The 12,311-nt window shown below is 43.1% G+C and overlaps 1 protein-coding gene across 2 annotated transcripts in view; it reads left to right on the forward strand.

Moving 5' to 3' along the window:
• Positions 1–167: 167 nt before the first annotated feature.
• cdk18 (cyclin dependent kinase 18) overlaps positions 168–12,311 on the forward strand; it is a 46,724-nt gene continuing 34,580 nt past the window's right edge. Inside the window, exon 1 of one of the 2 annotated variants that reach the window (XM_063910510.1) lies at positions 168–464. The gene's annotated coding sequence lies outside the window, so the exon portion shown is untranslated. The remainder of the gene's footprint in view (positions 465–12,311) is intronic. The other variant, XM_063910511.1, reaches the window with a different exon arrangement.

The raw sequence follows: 12,311 nt of genomic DNA on the forward strand, positions 1-12,311 counted from the left end.
TCCTGCTGCTGTCAACACCAGAGGCTGGCTGAAGAGGAGGAGGAGGAGGAGAGGGCTGGTGCTATACCGAGTGATGATTGGCTGTTGCTATACCAACGAGGGCGGGCCTGGAGTGGGAGGAGCCACCGTCTCTTTATAAAGCCCTCATTGAGCAGCGGCTCTGCGCTCCTGGGCTGTCCACACTGTGTCTGTGTTTGTTTACTCTGTTATCTGGCTCTGCAGCGTGGAGCTCAGAGGGACGTTTGAAGGGTGAGCTGTGCACCGGGTCGCTCCATTTCCTCCGTCTTCCTGCCATCCCAGTGACACAGCTGCCTGTGGATTTCTATCTGACTGTGGGTGACACCTCTGAGGACGGAGAGGCAGGAGTCTGCTCCCAAACCCTCCTGTGTGTGTGTGTGTGTGTGTGTGTGTGTGTGTGTGTGTGTGTGTGTGTGTGTGTGTGTGTGGATGACCTGTGCGCTAATGTGAGTATATCTGCTGCGGACACACACACACACACACACACACACACACACACACACACACACACACACACACACACACACACACACACACACACACACACACACACACACACACAGTTTTTCATTGAGCTTGGGTTCAGGGGAGGCACACACACAAGGGAATATGTTGCTGATTTGAGGATGAACTTGTGTTATTTGTACAATCAGGATTACTTGTTAGCTTATTGGTCTTCTCAGGGGGTCTTATTGAGCTCCATGGGGGCTCTTCTAATTGGTTATTTTTGCTGTAAAGCTCTGTCTTGTCATCACACTCAAATGGTGAATTTACAAGTTTGTAATGCCTTAGAAAATTCATGTAAAAAGTATACCAAGATTGCCTGGAAGCCTATATTGTTCCATTAACAAAAACAGCATGCTAGGGCGTCATGCAAACACTTATAACTACAGTCATGCTGTCCAGGAAGTACATGCACAACGAGAATAGATATGTCTTAATGTGACATGAGTCTACCGCTGCTTTAAGAACATCTTTACATATCTAAAAAAATGAAGCGTACGCAGCCTCCCACCCACCTCTCTGCTCTCTGATCAGCCTCAGGTTTAGCACTCGCATGTAAACTGACCCTGGAACAGTAGTAATGTGAGGTAAGAGGGTCATCTAAACATACAGAGGTCTGTCCATAGCCACTGTGCACACAGCACTGTTTACAGTATAAGAGACTGCAGGGGGAATTGTGTGTGTCTATGGTGTGTGTGTGCAAAACCGGTTCCCTTTTCCTTATCATTGTCATGCATCATTGAATCATGCAGACTAAAACATGTCAGTGGGAAGTTAATGGTATGTGGAGGGTGGCGTGAACTCACTGTTTGTGATCATTGTAATAATTGTGTTTAAGGATCTTTGAAAGCTTCAAAATGCACGACTAGAAACATGTTACTGGGGGCCCTGTTGTACTTTTGGGGGTCTACCTTTCTCCTGTAGTGTGTTACATAGGTTTGTGTGCATGTAAACGGTCTGCAAGCTCCTTTATTTACTTCCGGAAAACAAAGTGAGTACATCACTATGTAACACTTACGCTTCTATTGGCTAGCGCTCCAACACATTGTACCTGATAGGCTAAGGGGCGGGACATCTTTCAGCGGTTGACCCAATCACAACAGAGCGGGTCAGCTAACCAATCAGAGCAGACTGGGCTCTGGTTTCAGACAGAGGGTGAAGAGAGGAGCTTTTTGAACATTAAAGCATGGAGACATGTCCCAGGAGAGACATTTAATACAAATGAAATACAGGACAGTTAGTTTTAGACCTCATTTTTAATTGACTTTACCTTTAATGCAAAAGGATTGTACCATGCCAAACAGAACCAGCGTGTCACTAAACATACTGGATCCTTTAAAAGCTTCAAAATGAATTATTAGAGATATCTCAAACCATTTTACTCTGAATTTGCTTTCATTCTAACGCAGTTTTGACTGCAGATGGGTATTTGTACTGCCAATAAACCCAAAATCGTACTCTAATCCAAAACCAATAACAAGCTTTGGATGAAATGCATTGACTATAATTAATACAAAATGATCGTACTGTGACAAACGTAGCCCTCATGTTACTTAACATCCTGCCAGCTTTGATCTCATTTCCAGTTCTCCTTTTGCCCCCTATCAGAGGCCCATGTTTCCCCGCCTGAAATGATAATAGTAAAATGACTGTTGATCGTGTTGCCTCAGCGGATGGTTCATAGTGTAATTTTCCAAAGTAGCCGTCTTTTGTCTTTACCCCGCTGCAGCTGAGGCACAATGATAATGTTTACATAAGCAGCTTATTATAGAGTCCCTGAATCACCACACAGCCTTTTGACCCGCTCAGCCATGATAATGTGAAGATAGACCCTACCATGTTTAACTATAGCTCTGGCACCAGCCCCGAACCGTCCGTCACAGATGAGCAAGCACGTGCAAACGTTTGGTCAAACACAGCGAATGGAGAGCACTTTTCTGGCAGCACGGAGTCTACAGGCAAGTGAGGGAAGACTGAAAGGTTGAATTTTTCACTTCAGCGAGCAACTTTAGTCAAAGTAAATCCATCATCTGCACAACCTGAGACTCCATCGGCCCTTAGCATGCATTTAAATAGAGCCAAGGTGGTTTCTTTAAAAGTGTATTCCATTACCATAACTACTTACCTGTAAGGAAATGCAATCAGTAACGTAATCGTGAGTATTTAATCATAAAAATAATATAACTTCAGTACTCTTGGTTGCTTTTGGAATAACCCAATATCAAACGCAATGCAAATAAATACAAGAGAAAATAAATATCAATATGGTTTGTTTTAACTAAGTGTATTATGTAAGTCAACAGAACAATGTGACCTTACAGAGGAAGAAACCAGGATATTCAGGATCAAAAAGGACTTTATTTATAGGAAAACCTGACAAATGAAACACGGAGAGTGGAAACCACAAAGCCGATTCAGGCGGTAGGCGTAAAGATTCACACTTTGCCTACAGAACAGAACAGCTGACAGAGGAGAGATACAACTTTTGCATGCTGCAAATCTTACCTCACTGCTGTCATGTTGTTGTGTAAGGACCGAACTGTGTGCGCAGTGAGCTCTTTGCAGGTCACTGACACGAAGGTAAGACAGTTTTCCTTTATTGTTGCCACTTTGAGATGACGGCATGCAAAATGCAAGAAGAATGCGATGTTCCAGGGGGTTCTTGTTACTTTTCATTATCCACTTTTTCACTGCACACTAGCTAAATCATCATGTTGTTGCTTTATTTCTTAGACACTACTTCTGCATAGCTGAGTATAAACTTAAATCAGCTGGAAAATACATAAAGTAAAGAGTAATGTACACAGTGACAAAGAAGCATGTGTGTTCAAACACTGGCACACATTCATCATTTTCCCTGTAAAGCGTTCCTTTCTCATAAAGCTTTTGCACATCCAGTATCTAATGGTGCGTTTTTACCATACATGTTTTGGTGTGTCCTTGCGCATCAGTTTGTATCAAATTATTAAAGGTTATTCAGTGATAGGTTAATCCTAACCCATTTTTCGTGCATTCTCCTACAAACGTCCAACAAAACGAGTGATTAGTGCGCCTGCAAAAGCTCCTGCATTGTTGCACCTAAAATCAAAACCAAGAATGTTTGATAACGATCAGGAAAGATTGTGGTTTGGGTTCGAATTGGTACAGAAGTCAACCATTACAGTTATGTAGCATTTGTAAAATAGTAACTCGACAATGGCTTCTGGTTTCCGGGACGTAAACGGCAAATCTCTTTTTAAAAAGCTAATTGTTTTTGGACATCTATACCTCCACCCTCTGTGGACTTTGTCATATTTTAGACAAAGCAACTGCTTCATGATAACGAAGGACATTTATGAACTGATAGAGTTTTGAAATGTAAGTGTGTGGTCTTCGTACGTACATCTACGAGCAGTGTGAGAGCCTGACATGTTGGGGTTGGGGTTTGTGTTACCTTTTACACTTAACAGCTGTTGATCACGGGCAAAGCATGACGATTCCTCACACACACAGACTATTATAAGGAATAACAATTAGCACTTTCAATGTTTTATTTGACATGGAGTAGCTCAGCACCAGGACACGGTTGGATCTTTGTGTGCATGAGCCGCAGCTGCTTTCTCCATCCTGTGCCGCTGCCAGGTTGGCATTGAATTACTAAAAAAAGATCTGAAGGACCTAAAGTGTTGCGGGGCATGCTTTCCTCACTCGCGCCCAATACGCTTCAAAAGCTCTTCACAGGTGGGCGGGCGGCGCGTTCACAGCCCAGCTATCCAGTACAAGAAAAATCTGCCAATGCTTCATAAAGAATTATGTTATTTTCAGAAAACACATGGCAAGACATTTTGTGACAAGCTGTTTGATGTCCCAGTGTGTTCTTTTAAACCTTGCACTGTGTTTAGGCGCTTTATATAATTGCAGCCCTCTTTCTCCCAAGTTGCCAGTCTCCTGCTGCAGCTGTGGCTGCCTATTAGACGTTGGCTCACACGCTGACACAGGCGGCAGCCACCTTGGGAAATATACAATTTACTGTGTGAGAATGTTTGTGAGCTGAGCTGTGAGTCACAGAGCTGCTCCTGTCAGAAGCAAGACCACAAGCCAAAACCTGAGGGAAAGCATCTCATCAGAATAAACACATAATGTGATGTAGTCCAATCCGACAGATGGAAAGGTCTGAGTTTCTAAACCTCGTTTCAGACATTAAATTGCAAAGGAGGATTTGTGTCGGTCCCTTAAGTCATTCATAGCTAATTGGACCAATAATGGTTGTGGTTTGTCTGCCTAGTCAAGTAATTAACTTCTGAATGTTTATTATTGAAAGGAGAGAGAGGTGCAGGGATGACTTATTCCAGTAAGACAGTTAGCATCTTAAGCCGGGCTTTCGATAAAAATCAATAGGATTTTTCCATTGGATCCATCGTTATATTGCAGAAAATATACCCGTTTATGGTACGTACATGTGTTGAAGCGTAAATACAATCAGCAGAAGTAAAAAGCTAACGTTAGGCTATAAGCAAACTACAGCACGATAGCATTTCACATCACCCCTGCTAAGCTAACGGCGGCTAATGTTCCGCATGACGGATGTTGAGTCGTCTCACTATGACCCACAGGTCGATGTCTTTTATGTTGTAGCACAAAGAGTGAAACTCTCTTAACCTGTTAACCAAGATCTAACAACAAGCAAACTGTTGATAAGAGACGAGGGAACAGGAAGTGGTAAAAAGCTGTGTCCTTTGTGGGTTTTGAGACTTACTCCTGCACCACTCTATAGCAAGGTACCAACAATTTGTCTATCACATACCTATAATGACAGAGCTATATGACCCTACTGCATTTACAAAACTGTGACTAAAGTAGACTTTTAAAGCAACATTGTAATCTGCATTATGAGGAACAAAGTGCTGCTTTTGTGCAATCTGAGGCTGTTTGCGTGTTACAGTGCACCGTTTCAGGGAGAAATGCTTCCTCCTTAGTTTGAAAAGTCATCCAGTGCATCACTAAATGTTGGCATGACAGCAATCTGGGACATTTTTGCTGCAGTACGTGATGTTTTGGATTGTGTTGCATGTGTCTAGATATGGATTCAGTTCAACCCTAACCCTGAGTGGAGTGGATACATGAATCCCATCGAAGCAGGGAGAGGTATTTTCAATATTTACAACTTACTCCTTCAGACAGATGCTTTGAGTGTCTATGAGTGGGGAAGTGGAACTGGAATAAAATGTGGACTTGTTGCTGGTAGAAAAAGCTCAGGCTCAACTTCAGATTTTTCTTGCTATCTGCAGGAAGTTCCCCAATCTAATTTTGCAGTTTGCCCTTTTGACCTCGCTCAACTAATGTCATGCTTTGAGTCACAGACTTTGGTTGAACTGAGTCTGTCTGGGGCTGATAGCAGTCTGTGTTGCATCCCAAAATAAATCAATAAGGGGGTTGTCTATAAAGACAGAGAGACGAGACTTTGTCTGGATGAGAAATATTCTGTCTATTGTCTGCGTCTTCAAGACACCAGAGGCTGAGGCTGAGACGGCACCAAGTGTGTTCGCCTTCAAGAGACTAATGCAAGATCCTACTGTACAGACATGCAGCAAACACACAGGGGAACATAGTTGTGTGGCAACACCGACCAAAAGATAATCCACCTGTTGGGCCAGTTTCTGTTTGAACTCTATCTATTTGTTTCCCTGCCCTAAGGAAGATGTCAATCCTTCTGATTTCCAGCCATGATAACTATTGCTTCTCATGCAATAGTCCCACCTATACTTTATAAACATGCACATTACAGCGCCACAGACAATATTGAGGTTTGGTCCTTTACTTTATTTGAGAATGTCAGTCTACATGTGCTTAGTGAGCTTTGTCCTGAAGATATGTGGCTTTAATCACATAGATGTATTGCTCAAACTGTTTTTCATGATCTTATCAGTACCTGCATCAGAACACATGCCAAACCAAAAAGTAGCATGCCATGAAAAGCCTGTGTTTGGTCTGGATGCTCACTGGTGCGTAGTCCCCCCTTAGAGTAGGTAGACTTTTGGCCTGTCATCCACATGAAAAAGTGCCTGAAAGTTGACCTTTTGTTAACAGTTTTCAGGGAAAAGATTTCCAGAAACCCCGTCCAGTGTTGACGCGTGGACAGAGAAATCACTGTGCTGTTACGAGTCCAAACATTTTGGCTCATTTGTGTAACTTATCTCCTCTCCTTGTCCCTGGAATTTAGTGACAATAATGGTGGAAACAAAGGAAACATTAGAAAAAGGACATTTACATTCATTTATAGTACTCTTCCTGCATAAGAGTCAGAATAGGTCACGTAGGTCGCTGCTACAACCCTCCTACGACACCATGTCTGCCATTTTTGGACACTATCCATGTCTGTGTTTGGCCCAAACTGCTCACTGGCCTTGAGAGTATTTCAATGGAGATTTCTTATGAGAACAAAGAAGGAAAAACCCTGAAAGTGTGGTCCAGATCTTTATCCTCTGAAGTATTGGGATTTATCCTGATGCGTGGACAATGCTTTTACTAAATATACGTATGGAGTCTGCTGATTCTCTCAGCAGAAGTGCCATCACGCCATGTGTGGCCTGTTGCACAATAGGCCAGTCTGATGTTGACCCCAGCTATGTTGTTATTCACTTACAGCCACTGGACACAGTTGTGCTTCTGTTCACATGGGGGCAGGGGGTGACATGTAGACAGACACAGAGACGAAGACACAGGGCGTTATTGTTACTGTCAACACTGTTGTCATTTTTTCTGCTCGTGACAGCTTCAATACGGACACCTTCGGCCTGTACTTGAACCACTATGAGCTACATGGTGAGGAGCTAAGGGCTAAGAGAGACAAACAAAGGATAAATTCTGGAAAACGTCTAGTGAAATATATATACAGGTATATAGTTTTACTCGGAGAAACTCGAGACTGAATACAAAATATAGATTCTTACTTATTGCTTGTAATAAAAGTGGCATTAATCAAACACACTACAAGGGACTTGGTTACAAGTTAATGGGTTCATTCATTCAGAATGGAAGAAGCCAGTAAATGAAATATATGAAATGGAAAAATGAAAATAAGAAATGCCTTTTGAGGAAGGATGGGAACAAATGCATGAGACATAAAACACCAAACCTTTTGAATGACTCTCCAGTTAGATGTGACAATGTGTACATAACAATGAATATATAAGTATTTGTGATAGCTATTATCTATTTAATATATTGATTTAATTGTTGTTCATCAGGTTAGTTTGTTTTTTGTGTGTTTTATTCTCTGTTTCTGCTTTTAAAGAGGCCTTTTTGTGCTTTTTGGGGGGTTTTCCTTCCCTGTAGTGTGTTTTTAGTGCATGTAAATGGTCTGCAATGGTTAAAATGTTCCCTCCAGAGGGAGTTTCTCTGCCTTTTAAATAAAGATGTCAGCTATAGAAATGTTGAGTGTGAGCCGTACAGTATAACAGAGCAAATAATCCCGAGATTGTTGTCTGGTGAGGCCCGACTCCAAGAAAATATGGGATGGGAGGAAACAAACGGTCATCTTTATACAGCTGAAGCCCTCACAGAGAGAAGAGGGGCAGAGTGTGACATCATATTGCTGAATCGTTGCTTTGTGTGAGGTATCATAAAGATGTCATGCTGGATTTGTCATTATGGATCAGAGCGACTGAAGCGGTGTCGTCAGCCTGCACAGAGAGATGTCGGGCGGAAGTGATTATCACTGTCGTGCAGCGGGGAGAAACTCTCTGTGGTTTCTGTTATCTCTTAACCCATCAGACCTAACCTGTCCTTTTAAAAGTAGTGTAACACCACGCCAAGTTTGTTAACTTTGCCATGTTTGGTTCTTGTTTACCCTCGTCATGTTGAGTCATCAGGTATTGTCTTTCAATCTGAAGGTCGTGGGTTCGATCCCAGCCCTTGCAGTCAAACATATCGATGTGTCCTTGGGCAAGAAACTTAACACCGAATCGCTCCCGATGGCCGACGGTGTGAGAATGTCTGTGAATGCTGGCTTACTTACACTTACACAGGAGGCAACAATCAGGGATGGGACAGACAATCGCACTGGCGGGAAGTAAAGGGCTCTAAAACGACACAGAAAGGTTAGGTACAAAATGAAACAGGAAGTGCCATGAGGAGACTAGACATAAGTGACTGTAACTTAACACCAAGTCTTGTTTCGTTGGTCACGTGTTAAGTTACAGTCAGTTATGTCACGTCTCCTCGTGGCACTTCCTGTTTTATTTCGTACTTAAACTTCCTGCCTCGTTTCCTCCAGCCATTGTGTTTTTTTCCCACCAGTCCTGGGTTCGATCTCAGCCCTTGCAGTCAACATATCGATGTGTCCTCGGGCAAGTAACTTAACACCGAGTCGCTCCCGATGGCCGACGGTGTGTGACTGTCTGTGAATGCTGGCTTACTTGAGCAAATGGCACATTGCGCTTTGAGGGGACGTGAAGACTGGATGAAGTGCTGTGAGATAAGATGGAATTTTATTGATCCCTGTAGGGAAATTCAGGATGTAAAGACAGTCCATTTACCATGTTAAAGGTTCCATGTTTAGCTTATAGTCCTTGTTAAGTTATGTCTCCTCATGGCACTTCCTGTTTCATTTTGTACCTAACCTTTCTGTGTCGTTTTAGGGCCCTTTACTTCCCGCCAGTGCGATAGTCCGTCCCATCCCTGATTGTTGCCTCCTGTCTCCCGTTAACTCTTCATCAAATAGTCCTCATCTTTCTTTGTCCTGTGTCCTTCTTCTTTCATGGCATGTCAAGAGAGCCAAACCTTTACTTTGTTTGTACCGAGAGCCATGTTTATGCAGTCTTGTATTTTTTTGGTCTGCCTAGTTTTGCCCTGACTGATGTCTGTTCTACTTTGCCCGCTTCCTGTGTGTGTGTGGTCAGATGGAGCTGTGCTATCACTGTTAGCGGGGGTGATGGTCTGTCCTGACACGGCGCCACATCCTGTTTTATTTTTTAAACGGCGTGACTCATTCATTCATTCAAATTCAAACCGGACAGAAGGAAAAACTGAAAGGGAGTCTGCCTGAGGTTTTATATCTGAGCATGTGCAAAGTCATCAGCCAGCACGAGTCAGAGCGAGGCTTGGGGAGTAACGGATTACACAGTTACAAAAAAGTATTCCTTACAGTGGACCGTCCCAGCGCTGGTCCCGGTGTATCTCCAGGCCTCTACTATAAGCCTTAGATATATCTGAACGTGTGTCATGTGTTGTGGTGAAGCCCGTTGAATCAAAGCCCTTATACTTCCATCAGCTGGCGCCATTTCTCAACCATCACACCTGAGGGGAGTTGTGTGTGTTCATTTAGTCAGACATGAGTAACTGGACTGCTGACATATGGCTTTTTGCTCAAACACTCTCCTCAACCCTTCAGAGGTGACTGGACTGCTTCAGTGGATTTGCTCACTGGAGGAGATTTAGTTTCCTCCCACTGCAAAACATCTGCAAGTAAATCAGCGTGTTCACACATCCTTATCTGACCGGGTCCTTGTCGGTTTTCTACGGTTGTTATATTTCATACAGACTTTTGTTTTTGTACCTCTTTGTGTCGAGTCGTTGCATTTCAGTCCCAGTCTTTGTGGGACATCTGAAACAATGACGTTCACTGCAGCCTGTAGGAAGTAAAAAGGAGTTCAAAACCAACTCATAACACTCTTTCTAGTTAGACAATGTGTGTTCAAGCTTTGTTAATGAGAATGTAATCTCCTGGTGATGTGACCCACACAGAGCTCTGTGTTTTAAGGTTTTTGAGTCTTTAGTTTGAATGACCAATCCTGCACCAAGGTCGTCCTACTGTAGAAAATAATGACGTTCAGAGGACTAATGACAGTGTTCAATGTGCAGGGTGGTGCTTGTAGAGCCGTTTCCCTCAGCTGCACAGAGCCTTTAAGCATCTTTTAAATATTGTTTTGAACTTTGCTCCAAACACCCTTGTTTATAGCAGCAACCGATAACTGTTTAGTGGAACATTTAGCGGCTCAGTGAGTGTGTAGAGCTAAAAGTAGAGCGAACACTGGACTAAATTCATCAGGGGACCAGACACATACTTATAAATGTTGCTTGGAGGTCTCCAGAGTTTTGTCCTGTCCACAAATATTATGACGACAATGTAAAAAATGTATTCGGAAAACTAAGTTTTTGCCAAGGCTGACGTTAAATGGACCGGACTTCTTTCAGAGGATTGACACGGCTGCACACAATCCCTTGATCAGATTGTCCTTAGCAACAGTCTGTTCTCCTTAGCAACGGTCTGCTAGCGAAAAAGAGCAGACCACAGAATGTTTGAAATTGAGTCAGCGGTGTTAAGAATACGTAGTAGACTTCACCAAGCACTGTTACAAACACTTGAGATGCCTACGTTTTCGTGTGTGAGAGCCATGTTTTTAATATGTTCTTTAATATGTGTGTGTGTATTGGGTTTTATGGGTTTGTTTGAGGTAACTCCCCCTCAGCACAGTTGGTGGTATATGGTGTTCGGAGATAAATAAATGAGTCAGTGAGCCCCAAGCAGATGTGTTGTTTACCAGAGCAAACCATGTAGCTGTCATGTGTGGCATACTGAGCCTTTTGCATGCAGTTTATTACTAGCATGAACTAAAAGTGCATGTGTGCATTACAGATTAAACACACCAGCTCTTAAACAATGATCCTCTCTCACCACACCGGCCTCTGTGAAGCTGCACCGCCGCCACCATTCATCTACAGTCGGGGGAAATATGTGTTTGTGTTTGCACGTGTGTCATTGTGTGCGCACAGTCGTACAAGTTGAAGTGTAGTTTAGGTCCATATGAACAACTGGAGCACACAGTAATGTAACCTCAGGCCTAAGGTCAGTTTTAGCTCATATGACCCATCACACACACACAGGCGGATGACACAGACGAATGTGTGCATGTGCTTTTGTCTTGAATACACACTCTGTCCAACAGCATGGGAAAACACCGACAAAGAAAGAATGGAAAGAATAAAGATGGGAAAATGTGCTCTGTCGAACGCTCGACTATGTAAAGGGAGTTTGAAGCAGATCTTATTTGGTTCTTATTTGAAGGCTAAACATCTGTTTTTAAGCCAATATGGACTTTACACAGCACTCATCAGAAGAAAAGTAAAAGTAAAGATGGAGACAAATATATAATATCGCACATAATATTTAAAGTTATTAAAATGTAGAAGAAAAGAAGAAGAGTATACCCACAGAGGGTAAATTAAGTTTAACTAGTAGAATGTAGTATGGTAGAGGTAACCCTCCCCCTCAATATTTGGAGATATCAGATCCCATTCGCTCTGCACCCCCCCTTATCTTTCTCTCTTCAGTTCCTCCCGGCTTCTCTCTCGACCCTCCCAGAGATCCACAGCTTGTGTTGGCAGCCCGTCCTGCTGTCAGGAGCAGGAAGCTGTCGTGCCCGCTTCCTCTGTGTGTGTGTGTGGTCAGATGGAGCTGTGCTAGCACTGTTAGCGGGGGTGATGGTCTGTCCTGACACGGCGCCACATCCTCTTTTTGTTTTTTAAACGGCGTGACTCATTCATTCATTCAAATTCCAACCGGACAGAAGGAACAACTGAAAGGGAGTCTGCCTGAGGTTTTATATCTGAGCATGTGCAAAGTCATCAGCCAGCACGAGTCAGAGCGAGGCTTGGGGAGTAACGGATTACACGGTTACAAAAAAGTCTTCCTTACAGTGGACCGTCCCAGCGCTGGTCCCGGTGTATCTCCAGGCCTCTACTATAAGCCTTAGATATATCTGAACGTGAGTCATGTGTTGTGGTGAAGCCCGTTGAATCAAAGCCCTTAT

The sequence above is a fragment of the Eleginops maclovinus genome, chromosome 20 (genome assembly GCF_036324505.1).
Source record: "Eleginops maclovinus isolate JMC-PN-2008 ecotype Puerto Natales chromosome 20, JC_Emac_rtc_rv5, whole genome shotgun sequence".
In the NCBI taxonomy this organism is placed as follows: domain Eukaryota; kingdom Metazoa; phylum Chordata; class Actinopteri; order Perciformes; family Eleginopidae; genus Eleginops; species Eleginops maclovinus.